General features: G+C 49.3%; 1 long non-coding RNA gene across 2 annotated transcripts in view; it reads right to left on the minus strand.

Moving 5' to 3' along the window:
- Window positions 1–10,205, minus strand: part of LOC123328219 — a 41,004-nt gene extending 30,799 nt beyond the window's left edge. Inside the window, exons 1-2 of one of the 2 annotated variants that reach the window (XR_006543021.2) lie at window positions 5,756–10,205; window positions 4,966–5,066 (exon numbers count right to left, since the gene is read on the minus strand). This is a non-coding gene — a long non-coding RNA (uncharacterized LOC123328219). Of the gene's footprint in view, window positions 1–4,965 lie in introns of both variants that reach the window. The other variant, XR_006543022.2, reaches the window with a different exon arrangement.
- Between the last annotated feature and the right edge of the window lie 9,230 nt (window positions 10,206–19,435).

A 19,435-nucleotide genomic window follows, 5' to 3' on the forward strand; every position in this document is an offset into this window, starting at 1 on the left:
CTTGAACATACCAATGTGTATTTTTAACTAGTCTTCAAGGGGGCTTCCCTGGTCATCCAGTGACTAAGACTCCACACTCCCAATGCAGAGGGCCGAGGTTTGGTCTTTGACCAGGGAACTAGATCCCACAAGCTGCAATTAAGAGTTCACGTGTCACAACAAAGATCAAAGTTCCCACATGCCGCAACTAAAAAATATCCTGCATGCCACAACTAAAGATCCCATGTGCTCTAAGACCCCATGCAGCATATATATATATATATATATATGGCTCCAAATAGCCATATATAAAGATCCCATGTGCTCTAAGACCCCATGCAGCATATATATATCTCTCTCCAAATAGCACCCGATTCGTAGATTCATACTGGCACCTAACCCTTGGGCAATAAACACATGCAGATTGTCTACTATGGCTCAGGATATGTTACAGACACGGGTGATTGCAACCTGTTCCCTGTGAATTGGAGCTCCCAGGCTCATGAAGGTGACCAACCAACCTTAGCATCACAGAGTGGGATAACAGCCCAAGAGCCATTCCAAGAAAGCATGCTTCTTCCTTGGGCTGGGAGAGAGGTAGGCCTTTGAGCACATGTGTGGGCATTCTTTAAAGGATAAGTGGGATTTTATTGACAGGAAAGGGAAGGATGGCTTTCTAAGCCAAGAGAACTATGCAAGCAAATTGGAGGAGGAAGATAACCCATGTGTGTCTGTAATAAGGAAGGCCCAGGGCGAGTGGGCAGAGGTGGAATGAGGCTGTTAGGAGCGTGAGTCTGGAGAAGCCTTGAATCTCAGGGAGATGGCTGTTTCCTGACTCCTGTTGTTCTCCCAGAGCCTCCCCTATGGGGAGGGGTAGGAGAAAGGGGGCTCAGGGGAGGGGGTAGAAGGGCAAGGGGCATCTCAAGGAAATAGGGCAGAGGCAACCCTAGGCAAGATGGAGTAGTGGCTTGTCAGGACTGAGATCCACCCAGTGCCGAGCATTATATTTAATTCAGTTTTGCTACACAGACTTTATCTCTGAACCATTGAAGAGTTAGTTACAGACAGCATGGTATATTCATCATGGTATTCTTCCCCTAAGTATTTCAACAAATATCTCTTTAGAATAAGGATATTTCCCTGTAACATCCTTACACAGTGATGACACTCAGGAAATTTAACATTGTTATACTATCGTCTGGAGAAGGCAATGGCACCCCACTCCAGTACTCTTGCCTGGAAAATCCCGTGGACAGAGGAGCCTGGTAGGCTGCAGTCTTCGACTTAGAGACTTCACTTTCACTTTTCACTTTCATACATTGGAGAAGGAAATGGCAACCCACTCCAGTGTTCTTGCCTGGAGAATCCCAGGGAAGGTGGAGCCTGATGGGCTGTCGTCTTTGGGGTCGCACAGAGTCGGACACGACTGAAGTGACTTAGCAGCAGCAGCAGCATACTATCATCTAATGTCCTCTCTATATGCAAATGTGTTCAACTGTCTCAATAATGCCCTTCGTAGCGTCCCTATCCTACTCACAACCCAATCAAGGATCACCTTTCTCATCCCCTTTGATCTAGAATAGTTTTCCAGACTTTTTCTTTCTTCCCTTCTTTCATCCAATTGGCATGTTTTGAAAATCCAGTTCAGGTGCCTTGCTGCATGTCACACAATTTGATGTGTCTGAAGTTTCCTCAAGACTGGATCCAGGAACCTCGATGCTGTGTGCTTCTCAGGTGGGTTTGCCCCATTACTGGTGGTATTAAATTCTATCACTGCTGGGGTCCACCAGGTTTTTCCACTGTAATAAGTCAAGCGCTTAATGTTCAATTCCACTTAATCGTGTAGATGAATAGCCTAAAGCTCAAGATGTCAAGTGACCTGCCTCCCTCTCTCCCTCACACACACACACACACACAGCTAAAAATGAGCGAGGGCTAGGATGCAAGCCCTATTTGACTCTTAAACGCTGCACTATGCTGCCTCTCCACAAGTAATACCTGATGATGACAGAAAAATTAGAAACCCCAGAAAAGCTAAAATTCAGAAGAAACCCACTAGGATTCTGTTACCTGGAGATCACTTTTGTTAACTTTTTGGGTGTTTTTCTAGACTTGCCCTCACGTGAATACACACATATCAATATGGACTTATTTTCCCCAGAAGGGGATCATCTTGTTGTCTAAGCTGCTGTTTTCATTCAACACCATACAACCTGAGTAGGGAACGCACGTGGCTATGTTTATCATCTGTTCGGCCTGTCACCACCCCCCTCAAGGCTGCCCCAGAAGTGACATAAACTCAACATGGCTTTTAGGACCTGGAGAGGAAGAGGACTCGGGGGATGGGCTTGCCCAGAGGGTGGCTCTCAGGATGCTTGGCTACAAGGACCCTAAGAGGACAGCAGGCAGAGAGTCAGGAACACAGATACCAGCCTTGCAGCTCCATGCACTGGGCAGCCTGGGTGTCTTCCCTCAGCTGGGTCTCCTTCCAGTTACTCAAGGTCACAGCATAACCCTGTTTATGCTCCCAGCACCTCCTGGATGTCATGAGGGCAAAACTCAGGCCAAGGTGTCACCTGGTGAGGTGGGCAGGGCCCTGCACATGGGGAGTAGAGACCCGGGCTCTGGTCTCAGCTCTGTTACTGACCTCAGAGTGACCTTGGACAAGTTCCGTTCCTCTGCTTTCCTCATTCATTCACTCCACAACCTGTTCTGCATGATTGGCCAGGAGCAGGCTGGGTGCTGGGGACTCAAGGTGACTAAAATCCATGGGGAAAGAGCTGAGCTGGAGTCGAGAGGGTTCAGATGTGAGGGCCTGAGGCTTCTACAGCTCAAGGGCTGTTTGAAGAATAAGAATACCAAATTAGGAATATAGTATTGGTTACAGAGGGCTTTCCCGATGGCTCCGTGGTAAAGAATCTGCCTGCAATGCTGGAGACACAGGAGGCCTGGGTTCGATCCCTGGGTGGGGAGGATCCCCTGGAGGAGGAAATGGCTCCAGTATTCCATTCCAGTCTTCTTGCCTGGGAAATCCCATGAAAAGAGGAGCCTGGCAGGCTACAGTCCATGGTGTCACAAAAGAGTCAGACCTGACTGAGTGACTTGAGCATTGGTTAGAGAGTCTTGGAAGGGCTGCTGTGAGTGAGGGGCTCTGAGGCTGATATTGCTTTAGCTCTGGGTAAATTCACCTCCGGCAAAGGGACTCCAGACAGAGGAAAGCCCAGAGGCCACAGGCACTAGCTCCTCCACCACTGCCCTTGGGCTCCACTCTACCTAGGCAAACATGGAAAACAGTCATGGGCTGGACCATGAGCCTTTTCTGCTCTGGACTTAAGTGAGAATGCCTTTCATTTTATTTAGAATTCTTATGTCTAGGGACTTCCCTGGTGGTCCAGTGATTGTTCATTTGGAAGGATATCTATTACCTACGGATAGATAGATATAGATAGATGGATATAAAACACATCATATGATCTCACTTAACTTTGAAAACTATACATACATAGAATTCAAATGAGCAAATTTTCAAGATTTTTTTAAGGGAGGGGGCAGCTGGTCTCTGTGTCTCTCTCCGCCTGTCTGCACCCAGCCAGGCCCATCCCTGAGAGTGCTCCCTGTGTCTCCTGAAGGAGCTGCCAGGTGCTATTTCTTCCAGAATTTACTGGGTTCTCACAGCCCAGGCAGTGCTGGGTCTTCTCTCTCTGTCTCCAAGGACAAGCACCGCCCCCTTCCCCACCTGGGGTGAGGGCAGGGGCCGAGCTTATCCCAGGTGTCAGCTTTGTCCTGCATGAGTCTTCAGCAGAGGAACCCAGCCAAGGGTTCTGAGTTGGGGCCATGACAAAATGAGTATCAGGGAGAACAGAAGAAAGACGATTAGAGCCACAGGAAAAGGCCTCCTAGAGGGGGTGACTTAGGTCTTGGGGGGCGGGGGACCATCTGCCCGAGGCTGGTCAGCCCATGACTCAGAGGTGGGGCTCAAAGCCGTGGCAGGACATAATGGCAGCATCCTCATCCAGTCTAGACCGGGGGCTCGGCCAGGCCCTGGCTGAGTTCCCTCAGGAGGCCACCTCTAGCCCAGTACTAAAAATTTAAACCTCCACCAGCTTGACTCTTTTTCAAGACATACAAACCTACTTAGTGGAACAGAGACTCACAGGCTCTGTACAAGGCTCAACAGAACCCCCAGGCCAGTGGCTTTTCATTGCAACCCCTTCTAGCAGGGAAGGGAAGTGCACAGGAAGACTCCTACTCAGCCTCTAGAATCAGCCAGCCCAGATTCATTCCTGTCAGCTGTGTGACCCTGGACACATTGCTGAGCCTCTCTGGGCCTCAATGTTCTCATCTGCCAAATGGAAATAATACATTACCTACCATCTAAAGTCATCATAAGGACACAGTGAAACAACACAGCTGGCTCAGTAAGTGGCAGTCATGGAAAAATGGGTCTGATTGTGCTTTTCTTCATATCAGTTGGGATTATTTTAGTAGCAGCACAAACTTGCCTAAACTAGCTACAGCAAGGACTTCCCTGGTGGGTCCAGTGGTTAGAATCCACCTGCCAATGGAGAGGACACGGGTTCAATCCCTGGTCTGGGAAGATTCCACATACTACAGGGCAACTAAGCCCATGAGCTGCAACTCACACCATGGGTTCTGAGCTTTAGAACCCATGCTCCGCAACAAAAGAGGCCACCACAGCGAGAAGCCGGCGCACAGCAACTGCAGAGTAGCCCCCACTTGCTGCAACTAGAGAAAGGCCCGCATGCAGCAACAAAGACCCAAAGCAGCCAGAATTAAAATAAATATTAAAAAAATACAACTAGCTACAACAAGAAAAGGAAGATATTGGGGGAGGGGCGTGGAAATTACAGAAAGGTGCCTGGGGTACCTTCTAGAATCCTCGACCAGGACCCAGTGGGTCTCAGGAAAGGGTGCCATCAGGGCTAAAAGCCCTGTGGATGCCCAGCAGGGCTCCCCTCCTCTTACCTTGCTGCTTTCCTCTGTCTCTTCATCTTCCTTGCAGCCCCTGGCTCTGTCCACCACTCCAACCAGTAGCAGAAAGCCCAGCAGTCAACAGCTCCTGGCCTCTAGATGCGAAGACAGCCAGCCTCAGCTAAAGTCTTTTGGTTCTGATTCCAAATTCTCTGCACAAATTAGAGATTGGCTCAGCCTGGGTCAGGTGATTCCCCACCTGGGGAGCATCAATATGGCCAATCCTGTAGGAAACCTGTGGCCAATGATGATGGGGAACAGCTTCCCGCAAGGGGACAACATCGGACAAAGAGAACAACAGTCATCCCTTGCCTGTTCTGGGTTCCGCCCCCCTGTTCAGACCCAGGACTCTCACCCCACCTCCATCACAGAAGCAAAGCAGATGGGCACTGCTCTCTTCCACGCTGGGCTGATTTTATTGGTTTGTAAAAAAAATAAAAGCCTCCCTATCCCCTAATACATTACAGAGCAGACACTGGTGATTGGGAATCCAGATCACAAAGTCGCCAGTCTTCAGTCCTGCCTTTCAGGGCTAGTGCTTTGAGTAGGGGGGTGTATAAAAACACTTCCTTTGAGCTGGTTAGGCACACGCTCCCCAGTATGAAAGAGGCTGCATGCCACCCCCTGAGCCACTGTCCTAGTCCCTGTGGGTGTGTGAGTGGTGAGTCCTCGCTGGGTGAGTATTCCCTCTAGCACTGGGGTTTTCTAGCCACCAGGTCCCCTCTGCCTGAGTCTCCAGGCTCATGGAATATGGCCAGGTAGTGAGGCCTGGGCTGCGGCTCACATTTACATTCCAGACTTTGACCCAAGGCTTTCTGGAGCCAGAGGCTATGAAAGGCTGGGAGTTGAGGGCACGGGTGCAGAGGAGGTCCAAGGTGGCTGCCTGAGAAGCTAAGGTTCCAAATGGGTCCTGGAGACCAGGAAATCCTGCTTTGTTGAAAGCCTGTGCCTGTGGGAGGGCCTTCGTTCAGAAATCTCCATGGTAACAGGCACTGTGTGCAGCACCTGAGCTCTCACACCGGTCCTTCCATCATCTGGAACCCTCAGCATGCCCTTGAGAAGCAGCCAGCCAGCCACTTTACAGATGGGGAAACAGAGGCTTCCAGCAACCCAGTATGTCCAGGGCACAACTGGAGTTCCACACCAAGGCTTGTGCTGGGTACATCTCCCACTCTTTGCCTCCAGGCCCAGAGGGGGCTCAGGGTGGGGCCCGTGCTTCCCTTTCCCCACTCCCAGATCCCATCCTCTCTGGCGTCCAGTCTTCTTCCACAGCACGGACCCCATGGCCCCAGTCCACCGCGACCAGCACTTCTGTGAGACATGACCAGGGGGTCCACAGGCTCTCCTCCCTCAAGCATCCAGCCCATTAGGCCTCAGCCCCTAGGACCAGCACGGACAGCTCTCCTCAACGGCCCCCTAAGTGCCTTAAGAGCCACCTCCTGGCCTTGGTTTACAGCATTCCCTGGCCTGGGGCCCCTTTCAGCCACCCGGCCCAGCTGTCTGGGCCCAGGTCCTTCTCCCTGAGGCCCCACCACTCACAACTCTGTCTCTTCAGTGACCACAAGCTCCTCTGGGCATCGCAGTTTCTCCCGTGGAGGCACTGGGTAGGAGGGAGCCTCCAGAGCAACAGGAGAGCTGGGAGTGAGACGTGTCTGCCTGGCGAGAAGCTGGTATAAAGGCAAGTCCATGGAAGCAGCCAGGTTGAAGCAGTGAAAGCCTCAGGAGAGAAGGAGGAAGATCCTGGAAGATCTTGTGGCGGCAGAACCAGCCATGTGTTTCATGTACACAGACCTCTGCATATGCTGTTCCTTCTAGTGGGAGTCCTTTCCTATCATCTGTCCTCTATGTGTCAAACTTGGCCAGTTGTGATCTCCAGTGTCTATTCCTCAAGTCCTCCTTAGAAATGGAACCCCCAAGTGTTAGCTAGCTGGGCATATGGCCACCCAAAATAAAGAATATGTTTCTCAGCCTCCCTTGCAGTTAGCTGGGCCATGGGATTGAGCCTTGACAATGGCTTCTAAGTGCACTGTACAACTTCCAGGAGTGTCCTTAAAAACACGGCTGCTGGAGCTCTGGCAGCCACCTTGTACCAGGAGGCACGCGCAGGCTCGAGGTCAAGCATGTGGAACAAGAAAATAGGAAGAACCTGGGTGCCTGTCACCATGGAGAAACTTATGAGCCCTGGGCTTCCCACCACCAGATTTCAACTTGAGTCAGACACAAGCTTCTATCATGTTTAAGTCACTGTTATTTTTGTGTTTGTTTTCATTTAGGGCCAAGTGTAAACTTAATCGATACAGCCAGAAAACTCCTTTAAAACTTTTTAAAACCCAGCTCAATTGTCACCTTCCTCAGGAAGACTTCCTAAATCCCAGATAAAATAAACCCCTCCCAGATATGACCATATTCTTATTTTTACTTTTATCCTTTCCTGTTTAGGTGTCAGCTATACATCTCCAGAACACTGAAATATCCAGCTCAGAGCCCTGCAACCTAGTAATACTAATAGTACTGAAACAATAGATGATATTTATTGAGGGCTTACAATGAGTCAAGCACTATTTTAAGAGTTTATATATATTATCTCATTTAATCCTCACAGGAACTCTATGGGATAGGCACGAGTATTAACCTCACTATAAAATGAAGATGAAAAAACCAAGGCACAGAGAGGATAAGTAAATTGCCCAAGGTCACACAGCTAGAAATTGGACTTAAATCCAGGAGTCTGACTGCAGAGTTCAAGTTCTTAGCTTATCATTCTTATCATAGGAACTCTGTTAGCTTGTGATAGGCATGCCTTGAAGTGGGATGTGGGGGAACCATACAACTCCCCTCACCTTCATTAAAATGAGGAAAACAGGAGGAGCCCTCGCCATCTGCCTGGGAACCATGGCAACCAGGGCTCAGGGCTCTGGAGGGGGTTAGAGGTCCCAGGGACTTATGGAACCCAAGCATCCACAAGGCCACCTGTTTCAGTTATCTCTGCCGTGTAACAAACCAGCCCAGAGCTTAGTGGCTTGAAATAACTGATTTACGAGTTCTAACTGTCCGTAGGTTGGTTGGGTGTATCTCCTGCTTCCTGTGGCATCGGCGTGGTGATTTCAGCCGGGAGCTCAGCCACGAGGCCTCCCTCTCAGGCCTGTGCTGGGGCACCTCAGCTCCGCTCCACGTGGCCTCTCTTCCCACATGGCTCCTGACACTCTTGTCTGCTCAGGTTGCCATGCAAGGCCGCTGGACTCCAAAACACAGAGAGAGGGGCTTCCCTGGCTGTTCAGCGGTTAGAACTTCACCTTCCAATGCAGCGAGTGCAGGTTCGATCCCTGGTAGGGAAGCTAAGATCCCACATGCTTCACAGCCAAAACACCAAAACATAAAACAGAAGCAATATAGTTTAAAAATTCAATAAAGACTTTTAAAAAATGGTCCATAACAAAATATTCTTTAAAAAAATTTTTTAAAAAGAGAGAGAAAGCATAAGGCCTAGGCCATTGAAGGCTAGAGCTGGAACTGGAGAGTTACTTCTGCTGTGTTCTCTTTCCAAAGAAAGTCACAGGGCCAGTCGAGGGGAGGGAAAACAGGCCCTCCTCCTTCTGGGAGAAGCACAGTATGTATTCAGTAGGGAGAGAAGGTACCATCCTACCTCACAAAATTTCAGGAAGGAGTCCCAGAAGGACATGGCACTTGGACAGAAAGCCTGGGTCCCATGCTGCCTGGCCCCCATCTTGCTCTGCGACCCTGGGAAGGTCACTACACTTCTCTGAGCCTCTATGGCTCAGGGATACCAGCATCCCAAGGTGCAGTGAGGATCCAAGGCAGCGAGGGCTAGGGAAGCTCTGGGAGGGGACGGGGCTCCTCAGCATCATGCCCTCAGTCCATGGTGACGCAGTTTGGCCCACAGGTAGTCTCAGACTCCAGAGGTCATGGCCTCCCCAGCTACAAAGGCCTGTCCTAGAGGAGCCTCAGAACCGAGTCCCTTGACTTTAATGCTGGGAAAGGCTCTGGAGCGATGCAGTTCTGATTATCCTTTCTCTAGGGAGGGACTGTTGGGGGTCGGTCCCGGGTTCCATGTAGAGAATGAGCAAGAGCCCCACTGAGAAGGTCAGGATCAGGGCAGGGAGGTGGGGGACACAAAGGATGGACCAAATACAGAGGACCTGGCAATAGAGGGGCAGAACAGGTGTCCAGCTCCCTGTCTGAGTTTGAGCTGCTGTAACAAAGTATCATAGACGGCGTGCCTTCAAAACAACAGAAATAGACTATGTCTCAGGGTTCTGGAGGGTGGAAGATCAGGGTGCTGGCGAGACTGGGTTCCAGTGACAGCTTTCTTCAGGGCTACAGATGGCCAGCTTCCTGTCATGTCCCCACACGGCAGAAAGAGAGCGAGAGAATTCTCTGGGGTCTCTTTTAAAAGGCACCAATCGCATTCGTGAGGGCTCACCCCGCCTGACCTAATCACCTCCCAAGGCTCCACCTCCTGATACGATCACATTGTGGGGTGAGGATTTCCACGTATGACTTTTAGGGGGCGCTGCATCAGGTCTCAGTTGCAGTACACAGTATCTTCACTGTGTCCTGCAGGGTCTTTCACTGAGATTGCACGAACTCTCCAGTTGTGATGCGTGGTCTCAGTAGTTGCAGACAGGGCTTAGTTGCCCTACGGCATGTGGGATCTTAGTTCCCCAACCAGGGATCGAACTGGCATCCCCTGCATTGTAAGGCAGATTAACCCACTGGACCATCATGGAAGTCCCTCAACATGTGAATTTCGAGGGGACACAAACATTCAATCCACTGTACTCCCTCACAATTTGTCAACCTTCCATGGCTCCCTGTTGCCCACTTAGAGACCGTGGCACTCAGGATTTGCCACCATTGGGTTCCTTGATGGAGCAGTCCAGGCTCACTTCCCACATTGCCCAACATGTACTGGCCACACTGGGTGGCTGACTTGCCCTTCCCCAAACACACCTTATAATTGTCCACCTCGTGCCTATGCCTGCTTTATCTGCCTATGACACTGTCTTACTTCTTGGAGATTCACTCATACTCTTCTATGACTCATGCCCTGACCTCTAGGCTCAGAATTAACTATTCTTCTCCTGCTTTGTGCAGACTCCAGCAGAGCCCTTAGCTCCAGCATCTACAGCCAACTGGCTGCACACACATCTACATCTGTCACGGACTGCCTCAGTAATGCCACGTAACAAACAACCCGGAACCTCAGTGGCAAACATTCTCTTACCTCATGAGTTGGTTCATTCAGTTAGCTCAGCTGATTCTGGCTGGGGTCAGCTGCTGACCTACCATGGCCTTAGTCACTCAGCAAGCTAGCTGGCATGTTCTCATGACCACGGCAGAAGAGGAAACTGTGAGTGCTTTGTCAAGCCTCTGCACCACGTGGGCTAACATCCTATCAGCCAAAGCAAGTCACAGAACTGAGCTCAGCATCAAAGACTGGGCAGAACATTCCATCCTGGGGTGGAGGGCATTGCAGACTTACTGTGTAGAAGAGGTGGATACAGGGAGGGGTGAAGAACTGTGGGACTATGAATACAATTAATCTTCCATAATGTCTGTCTCTACAACTAGATCACGTGTTCATTCCTTGAGGGATGATTTCTCTTCACTGGGCTAAATTTTCTGTCCTAGGTTGATTGGACATTGGCAGGAAAAGGACCAGAGAACTCAGCCATTCCTATCTGTGACCTTGAAAAAAACTTTTTTCTCTGGCCAAAGTCTCAGTCTCCTCATTTGCAGAAAAAGGAAGAAGGAAGCCTGCCCTCCTAGGGCACAGAATCAGAGGAACAATTGAGATTTGGGCTCTGCTCAGTTTCCCCTTCTGTAAATGGAGGTAGTGATGGTTCCCACCCCATAGGGATGTGGCAAGGATCCCGTGAGTCAATATCAAGGGCTTAGGGCCCTGCCAGGCTTGCAGCAAGTCCTGGCCTTCAGGGGGAGTTGGTCTTTGCTGTGAACTTGGCAATAGCTCATCTCTTTCTTCCTGGTTCCTGGTAAGTGTTGTAATCTTTGTACTGATGCATCCAGCTATTTGATCTCTTTTTAAGGATTTTATTGATGTGGATCATTTTTAAAAGTCTTTACTGAATTTGTTAAAATATTGCTTCTGTTTTATGTTTTTTTGGTTTTGTGGCCACAAGGCGTGTGGGATCTTAACTCCCCAACCAGGGATCGAACCTGTACCCTCTGCATTGGAAGGTGAAGTCTTAATGACTGGACCACCAGGGAAGCCCCCCAGCTATCTGTTTAGGGTCTTTTCCCCCAGGTATAGTGGGCGCTCCACAAGGGCCAGCACCACACTGTGCTGTATCCCAGCGCAGGACACAGAGAGAGTGCCCGAGAAGTGTTTGTGGGATAAGTAGCTGCATGAATGAAGAGGTGGATGAGAATGAGAATGAGGAAGGGCACGGTTGGGCAAGGGTAGAAACATCTGCCTTATTGGGCCCAGGTGGCCTATTTCAAAGTCCATTAACAAATCCAATCTCTTTCCCTCCACAAATCTTAGATTTACTGAGAACCTGCCCCACCCACTTCCAGACCCCATGCCAGGGGTTGTACCTTCTCCTAGGAGTTGAGCCCTGAGGAGAGCTGACTGCTCTGCATTCCTGCTCCTTGGTTTCCTGAAGCCTGAGGTCCCTCCACCCAACCAGACCCACTGACCGCCCTCCCTGTCCTTCACAACACCCGGCCAGGGAAGTGATGTGCCTGCTGCTCCCATTTCATAGAGGAGGAAACTGAGGTTACTAAGGGATTTAGCAGGTCAACTCTGCACCACACAGAAAAAGCCAGACTAAAGCAGCCCAGATGAGTGGACCCTGAGCAGAACCAAAGCTGAGGGACCCAGGGCCCTGCCTGAGCTTCCACCCCTGGAGAGAAAGAACCTGAGGAAGGGCCAGCAGAGATGGCCTCAGCCCTGGTTTCTGCCCATAAGAGTCATGACTGCAGAGCATCAGCAGCATTCAAAGTGCCCGCCCTTGACCATCACTCCAGCCGGGAGGTGCAACACTCAGGCCAGCCGACTGGATGCCTCAGCCTGACCACTCCACCCCCAAGGGGTGTCTCCATTATTTTTGTTGACCACATTGCTGATGGACAGTTATGATGATCTTGGATTATTAGATATGGGATATGAGGATTTAATCTATGTCATCTGAGGGTAACACCAACCTGCCTCTGTGAGCCTCTGCTAGGACCTTTCATGCATATTTAAGAGCCTCCCACCCCCACTCCAAGGTGAGGCTCAGTATTTCTACTGGGAAATGAGAATCTGAGGCTGGAGATACTAAATTATTAGCCAAGGACTTCCCTGGTGGTCCAGTGATTTAGACTCTGTGCTTCCACTGCAGGGGGCGCAGGTTCTATCTCTGGTTGGGGAACTAATATCCTACATGCCTTGAGGCTAAAAAGAGAAAAAGGAAAAAAGAAAACAAAAGTATTGGTCCAAAGTTACCCAGCTAGGCAGTGGCAGAAGCTGGAATATCTTAACTGGCAGTGACTTTGAAATCATCTCTCACTAATCTGTGCAGACATAGTTGCTTGTTCTGCCCTGGGGGAGGGGATGGGGAGGTCATTCCCTTTCAGTGGAATTTTTCTCTCCTCAGTGATTTGTGTGGCAAACACAAAGCTTTCAAAATGTGCAATCCACTGGGGCGGGGGAGATAGAATGGTTCCTTGGTGGACGTCCAGCTCTCATTCGGGGCTCAAGGCTCCGCTCTAAGGGGCCCTGGCCTTTGCTCCATCCCCTGGTATCAGGTAGCCCGCCACTCTGAGGTCACACCAGGATCTGCCCCAAGTGCCCTGGACTTCACCTCCCTGGGGTCCCAGACACCGTCCTAAGTGTCCTCTGAGGCTAGCAACCTCCAACTCTTCTCTCATGCTCTGAGGCCGGTTGCCTCTCTTCTCCCAGGGAGATCATATGTGCTCACGTAATGGAGCTGTGGTTTCCACTCCAGACTCTGATGCCAAACTCCACGGGGTTTCAAATATCCCCAAGGCCTTGGAGGAGGAAGGCCGCTGAGCATGGCCGAGGAAAGGGCTGCATCTGGTCCGCGTTACCCAGTAGCCGCCACTGCCTCGAACCCTGTCTGGGAGCTGGGCCGGACGGGGCGGGAGCCAACAAGAGAAGGCTCAGCTCCCTGCCAGCCTCCCTCCAGCTGCCCCAGCCCTTCCCTTGAGACTGCAGAGCTAAGAAGGTCCCTCCCGACATTTAGGCTAGATGTCCCATCCGGGAGGGTGGCGGCTGAGGTCCGAGGTGGTAAGGGCAGCTTCGTGGCAGGACTGTGAGACATTCATGGCTTCTGATCAAATCAAGAGTTCTTTCCACTGCCCTGCAGTCTCTTCATCTGACCCTCATGCTGCCTCAGAATAGCATAGACAGGACTTCCCTGGTGGTCCAGTGGTTGGGAATCCATCTGCCAATCCAAGAGACATGGGTTTGATCCCTGGTCCCGGAGGATTCCATATGCCACAGGGCAACTAAGCCCGTGCACCACAACTACTGAGCCAAAAAGAAATTAAATAATAAGCAAATAAATTAAAAAAAAAAAAAGATGGCATAGACAGGCAGCTACTGGTGGCCAACCCAGGGGGAAGCAGAAAGGGGTGCTAGGGCTTCATGTGACTGCAACACAAGATGAGGAGAACACCAGTGCTGCAAGAAGTGATTCACAGGGGTGTGAGAGCCCTAAGCCAAGAACAGGATGAAGGGTTCTCAAAACACATGCCTTTTGACTTGCAAAAGCTACCCCCACCCAGGCTGTGGACTGCGTTCAGCCCACACTGCCCGAGCTCCTGGCCCAGCCTGGTCCTCTCTCCCACTGGGCCCCCGCGTCCTCCCACTGGGTTCTCACAACAGCCCCATCTCATGGAGGCGGGGACTGGGGCCTCCCCTCTCTGAGCACAGACTCTCTGCTGGGCTGGAGCGGGGGGAGCCTGGCTACTCAGTCCAGCGGCTTCTCTCCTCCTCTGAGCCTGAGCAGGGCGGCGGGGCCTCCCTCCTGGGATGGGCTGGATCTGCTGCCCGGAGCCCCCCAGAGCTTTGTCCTGGGGCTCCACCCAGGGTCCAGCTGGGCGAGGGGCAGAGAACAGAATGGTTATGACCTGATCTTGTTTGTGCGCTCGTGCTTGGGCCCCTGAGAAGACTTCAGCACAAAGTTTCATGTAAATAAGGAAGAAAGGAGGTGGATTTTTGGAACTGAGTTTCCTCCTATCTCCCTATCCACATGCCAATGACCTAATGACTTAACCTTTTCTAAGTAGGAAAAATGTAAGTTGTGCTAGAAAAATGCAAACACTGCTTATTCTTTATCCTCACTTTCTGTCAAAAAAAAAAAAAAAGAGGAAGGAAGGAAGAAAAAGAGAAAGGAAGAAGCAGGGGAGGGAGGGAGGGAAGGAGGAAAAAAACAAATAAAAAGTCCCCCAATTCATGAGAGTACAGATTAGAAAACAGGGGATCAGGAAATCTTGATACTGCACGGTTCAGATCGCATCTCAGGAACACAGAATGATGTGGGTTTCCTGCTCCACCACAGAATCTTTAAGAAAATGAAGTCCTCCAGGCACACAGCCCAGCCTAAAGGTAATTCTCTAAACCTTTGGTTATATATTTTAAAAATTTCCCCCATTATGCTTCTGAAACAAAATTAAAAATATTGGGAAAACTGGAAGTCAATGGCCCATATTCATACTATCCTAAGGCAATTAAACACACACACATATACTCAATCACACACACTCAATGCTCCCATACACAATCATACATGGGTAATTCTATGTATACCTTTTTTCACTTTGCTGAAAACTCACATTTAAATCCCGGCTCTGAACACATCACTTAAGCCCTCTGTGCTTCAGTTTCCTTATCTGTAAAAGAAGACTGGCAGTCCCACAAAGAGCATAGGAGACAATGTGTATGGAACATCTGGCGACGCATTGCCGATCACTGTTCATATTGCTGATGTCTGCAGGCCCCCTCAGGAGCTCTGGGATACCCAGAGAGCTCCCACACCCTTATTTATCCCACAGCCACTTAGAGGGTATGTGTGTTAGGCCGGGCCCTGTGACAAGGGCCCAGAAACAGACACGGCCAGGGCTTGCCCTCAGTCCAGAGCTCAGTCCAGGAAAATGGGCAGATACATAAACTGATGCAGGAAAACTTGGGTGGTGAGAGCGGTGCTCATCATCACCACACAGGCCGGAGCTGTGGGACTCTGCACAGAGGGTGCTAGAGCCGCCGGTTCAGGAGAGAAGAGGGAGTGTGTAAAACTGGCACGTGGGAGGGCACCACAGCAGAGGAAACAGAAAATACAAAGACCCCAAGGTCCCAGAGAGCACGGCCCATCCTGGGATTAGCCAGCCTTCAACTCCGGCTAGAGGAGCAGATGCTGACAAGAAACAGGATGCCAGGAGGCTGAGTCTTGAATGACATTTGAGGAGATCTGGGGTTCATCCTTCCACCAACAAGAATGCTTTCAGCTATAAGGAACAGAAAACAGTGATGCAACTGGCTTAGCAAATAGGAGATGTGAGCTCCCCTGTGTCAAGAAAATGGGAGGAAGCCCATCTTGGGTTAGTAAATTCAGCAGCTCATCCACATCTTCAGGGTCTCCATTAATTCCTGCCTTTGCTCTGCCATCTTCTGTGTCAGAATTGTCTCCTCATGGACCTAAAGTGCTTGCCATCATTCCAACATCACATGCAGACACCACAATGTTCAGAAGTGGAAGAGGGGCCACGGTATATTCCATGGGTCTCTCTCTCTCTTCTGTCTTTCTCTCCCTCCTTCTCTCCTTTTTACAATCAAGGAACTCCTTGCAGAATTCCCCAAACTTCCCTCCACCTCTAACAGGCCAGAAGACATCTTATGTGTAACCCTGAAACAATCTCTTGCAGGAGGGGCGGGCCATCATGGGTGGCTCCCCTGGAGCTGGCCTCTCCTGAAGCTGCAGTGGTGGAACAGGTGGACAGAGGAACAGGGCAGCTGCTGAGAGAGCAAGGGAGAAATGCCAGGGTGGATGTGGACGAGGCAGCGGGAGGTATCTGCTGAAGTCCTGAAAGCACTGAGGACTCATTAATGACCACTCTGTGCCTCAGTTTCCTCAACTCTAAAATGGAGATAATAGTTTCTAACTCACAGGTTTACTTGCGAAGATAAAATTGCATATCCCCTGTTAAGCCCGCACAGCAGTGCCTGACGCACATTCATCAATCAGTAAGAATCTGTCCCTTATCGTCGCTACATTATCCTTCTTTCTAATCAAAACTCTCATTCTCCAAGTTCAGTGAGGTCCCAGGATGGAAGTAAATCTAGCAGTGTGACAACTGGGAAGTTTCCTGGGCCTCAGTTTCCTCATCTCTATGTCAAGATGACTGGGCTAAGTAACCTCTGCTCCCTGACCATCTCTGGGGTCCATGATCCATTCCAGCCTGCTCACCATGCCTCAAGCACACTGCTTTAGCCACCCTCCAAGCCTCGCTCAGGCTGTGTTCTCAGCTTGGAACGGACCCCCATCTTTGGGACATCTCCAAACGCTCCATCTGGGGAAATCTTCCCACCCTGTGTTCCAGATTTCAGCTGAGCTGAATCAGCCTCACACTGTACCCCCACCAGCCAGAAGCCCACGCACCTGCTCCCTGAGGGGGTGTGGAATGAATTAGGAGATTGGGACTGACAAAAACACATAACTATGTATAAAAAGACAGCTAAGAAGAACCTATTGCATAGCACAGGGAACTCTACTCAATGCTCTCAGTTCCGTCAGTTCAGTCGCTCAGTCGTGTCCGACTCTTTGAGACCCCATGCGCTGCAGCACACCAGGCTTCCATGTCCACAAAAACTCCCAGAGCTTGCTCAAACTCATGTCCATCGAGTTGGTGATGCCATCCAACCATCTAATCCTCTGTCATCCCCTTCTCCTCCTGACTTCAATCTTGCCCAGCATCAGGGTCTCTTCCAGTGAGTCAGTCCTTCACATCAGGTGGCCAAAATATTGGAGCTTCAGCATCAGTCCTTCCAATGAATATTCAGGACTGATTTCCTTTAGGATTGACTGGTTTGATCTCCTTGCAGTCCAAGGGACTCTCAAGAGTCTTCTCCAACACCACAGCTCAAAAGCATCAATTCTTCGGTGCTCAGTTTTCTTTATGGTCCAACTCTCACATCCATACATGACCACTGGAAAAACCATAGCTTTAACTAGACTCACCTTTGTCAGCAAAGTAATGTCTCCGATTTTAATATGCTGTCTAGGTTGGTCACAGTGTTTCTTCCAAGAAGTAAGCATCTTTTAATTTCAAAGCTAGAGTCACCATCTGCAGTGATTTTGGAGCCCCCAAAAATAAAGTCTGTCACTGTTTCCATTGTTTCCCCATCTATTTGCCATGAAGTGATGCGATCAGATGCCATGATCTTAGTTTTTTGAATGTTGAGTTTTAAGCCAGGTTTTTCACTCTCTTTCACTTTCATCAAGAGGCTCTTTAGTTCTTCTTCACTTTCTGCCATAAGGGTGGTATCATCTGCATATCTGAGGCCATTGATATTTCTCCCAGCAATCTTGATTCCAGCTTGTACTTCTTCCAGCCCAGCGTTTCTCATGATGTACTCTGCATATAAGTTAAATAAGCAGTGTGACAATATACAGCCTTGACGCACTCCTTTTCTTATTTGGAACCAGTCTGTCATTCCATGTCCAGTTCTAACTGTTGCTTCTTGACATGCATACAGATTTCTCAGGGGCAGGTAAGGTGGTCTGGTATTCCCATCTCTTGAAGAATTTTCCACAGTTTGTTGTGATCCACACAGTCTCCTGAAAGATGAACTCCCCAGGTTGGTAGGTGCCCAATATGCTACTGGAGATCAGTGGAGAAATAACCCCAGAAAAAATGAAGAGACGGAGCCAAAACAAAAACAACCCCAGTTGTGGATGTGACTGGTGATGGAAGCAAAGTCCGATGCTGTAAAGAACAATATTGCATAGGAACCTGGAATGTTAGGTCCATGAATCAAGGTAAATTGGAAGTGGTCAAACAGGAGATGGCAAGAGTGAACATCAACATTTTAGGAATTAGTGAACTAAAATGGACTGGAATGGGAGAATTTAATTCAGATGACCATTATATCTACTACTGTGGGCAAGAATTCCTTAGAAGAAATGGAGTAGCCCTCCTAGTTAAGAGTCCAAAATGCAGTACTTGGGTGCAATTTCAAAAACAACAGAATGATCTCTGTTTCCAAGGCAAGAGCACAGTAATCCAAGCCTATGCCCCAACCAGTAATGCTGAGGAAGCTGAAGTTGAACGATTCTATGAAGATCTACAAGACCTTCTAGAACTAACACCCAAAAAAGATGTCCTTTTCATCATAGGGGACTGGAATGCAAAAGTAGGAAGTCAAGAGATACCTGGAGTAACAGGTAAATTTGGCCTTGGAGTACAGAATGAAGCAGGGCAAAGGCTAACAGAGTTTTGCCAAGAGAATGCACTGGTCAGAGAAAACACCCTCTTCCAACCACACAAGAAAAGACTCTACACATGGATATCACCAGATGGTCAATACCGAAATCAGATTGATTACATTCTTTGCAGCCAAAGATGGAGAAGCTCCATATAGTCAGCAAAAACAAGACCGGGAGTTGACTATGGCTCAGATCATGAACTCCTTATTGAAAATTCAGACTTATATTGAGGAAAGTAGGGAAAACCACTAGACCATTCAGGTATGACTTAAATCAAATCCCTTATGATATACAGTGGGAGTAACAAATATATTCAAGGGATTAGATCTGATAGACAGAGTGCCTGAAGAACTATGGACAGAGGTTCGTGACATTGTACAGGAGGCAGCGATCAAGACCATCCCCAAGAAAAAGAAGTGCAAAAAGGCAAAATGGTTGTCTGGGGAGGCCTTACAAATAGCTGAGAAAAGAGGAGAAGCTAAAGGCAAAAGAGAAAAGGAAAGACAGTCCCATTTGAATGCAGAGTTCCAAATCAAGGAGAGATAAGAAAGCCTTTCTCAGTGATCAACGCAAAGAAATAGAGGAAAACAACAGAATGAGAAAGATTAGAGATCTCCTCAAGAAAATTAGAGTTACCAAGGGAACATTTCATGCAAAGATGGGCACAATAAATGACAGAAATGGTATGGACCTAACAGAAGCAGAAGATATTAAGAAGAGGTGGCAAGAATACACAGAAGAACTGTACAAAAAAGATCTTCATGACCCAGATAATCACAATGGTGTGATCACTCACCTAGAGCCAGACATCCTGGAAAGTGAAGTCAGGTGGGCCTTAGGAAGCATCACTATGAACAATGCTAGTGGAGGTGATGGAATCCCAGTTGAGCTATTTCAAATCCTGAAAGATGATGCTGCAAAAGTGCTGTACTCAGTATGCCAGCAAATTTGGAAAACTCAGCAGTGGCCAAGGACTGGAAAAGGTCAGTTTT

Source organism: Bubalus bubalis, chromosome 11 (genome assembly GCF_019923935.1).
Source record: "Bubalus bubalis isolate 160015118507 breed Murrah chromosome 11, NDDB_SH_1, whole genome shotgun sequence".
NCBI lineage: Eukaryota > Metazoa > Chordata > Mammalia > Artiodactyla > Bovidae > Bubalus > Bubalus bubalis.